The sequence below is a fragment of the Octodon degus genome, unplaced genomic scaffold (genome assembly GCF_000260255.1).
Source record: "Octodon degus isolate 3935 unplaced genomic scaffold, OctDeg1.0 scaffold00041, whole genome shotgun sequence".
NCBI classification, from domain to species: domain Eukaryota; kingdom Metazoa; phylum Chordata; class Mammalia; order Rodentia; family Octodontidae; genus Octodon; species Octodon degus.
In genome coordinates, this window is record NW_004524617.1 from 13,524,496 (window position 1) to 13,526,275 (window position 1,780).

Sequence of the window (1,780 nt, forward strand, 5' to 3'; positions counted from 1 at the left end):
GTGTGTGTGTGTGTGGCCAGCTCAGCCCACCAGGGGGCGGGGCTGGCTGGCATGTGGTGCTGGGGGATTGAACCGCGGTCCCTGTGCTTTATTAAGCTTGTTCTGAGTAGGTGCTTTAGACCACCTGAACCATCTCACCAGCCCCAACAGTTTAAGTTTTAAATTCGTTGTTCTAAGGTGACCAATTCTGGGGTAATTTGATATGTAGTAATAGATACAAACACAGCAAGCAAGAATTTTACAGTAGTGAATAGAAGTATGTTAAAAAGGCTATTTGAGGGGCCCCGGAGATGGTTCAGTAGAATAAGCACTGGCCTGGCAAGCGCAAGAGCCTGCGTTCAACTCCTGGTTCCGCCTAAATAAATAAAATAAAATAAATAAAAAGGGCTATTGGAAAAGATGGAGAGAATGTGAACTTGGGAGTTTGTTTATAGAATTTTTTTAAAACCTTATTTTATAGTTTCAACGAGAAAAGGGAATTCATTTCCCTATTTCCATAAGACTAGGGCAATTCTGTATTTTTCTCCCCCATGGTGTAGTCTACTTCAGCAAAACAGTACACTGTGTGCTCTTTTGGCCTCTTGGGAAGCATGGCATGTTCAAGTTTGCTAGAAAGAGATAATGATCGCTTTTAGCCACACATTTCAGGGAGAGTTCATCAGGATACAGGTCTAGAGAGAAAATGGCGGCGAGGGGTGGCAGCAAGGGGGACACAAATATCTCAGTAGCTAAGATCAGAAACGGGCAATAGGTGACCTAATTTAGAGTTAGTTGTAGCACTATCTTCCTACTGTGTATTTTTGACACCTACACTTTCCCAAAAGAGATTTCATAATTTTACAAAACAGTCCTATTGTATTTTTATTCTTAGGTTAAAAAAAATACAAAAATCATTAGCTAAATTCTATAGCTGAGTTGCTTTAAAAAGAACAATAAAAATCCCTGCCCTCTGAATGTTTTATTTTGACGCAATCAGAAACAGAACAGCGTTTTTAGATCCTGCATTTATTCATGAAGTGAAGCTATGCCGTTTAAAAAAAATTTTTCCCACCTCTGGGAAATTTTTCTGAAACGTGTGATTGCTGTGCAATTAGCCAAGTGGAACTGTGACGCAATAACGTACTGCAAATTGCTTTACAAAAAATGATGTCATTGGCGCACATCTAATTACTTTTATGAGAGGGAGCTATGGTCAAGCTCTTTTCTTGTCCCAGTTTTCCCGTTGCATCGTATGCAAGATGCAAAACGACATTTCCCGGGGCTCCTGTCCCTCTACCTGTCCACGGTGGGCGCCCCGAAGTAGCTCGGGGCCCGCCGCTCGCCAGGCGGACAGGGGCTGCTGAAAGTGGACGTGCTCTGCTGAGCGTCTCCAGCCCCGACGGCAGCGCTGCGGGGGAAGCCGCTGGGGGCAGGGGCCGCAGGGCTGAGCTGCCGCCCTTCCTCCGCCGGGCCGGGCTGCGAGGGCTGGACAGCCGTGGGGACGCGAGGTGCCGTGGGCTCCGGACGGCCCTCCCCCACCCGGTTCCCACACTCGGTCCCGCTCCCGTGGCGCCGGAAGTGACGCGCGCCGGGCTGAAAGATGGCGGCATTGGCGCCCGACCAGGGGGAAGGTAAACACCCGCCAGGCCCCGCGCTGGCCCCCTCGGGGCGCCGGTAGGGGCCGGGGCCCTCCCCAGCTCCGGGCCTGGTCGCCACCCCGCGGCTCCCTACCCTACGCCCCCTCCTGGCGCGGCGGGCTCCCTTCTGCAGCCCGCAGCGCACGGAGCCCCCTACCGGCCAG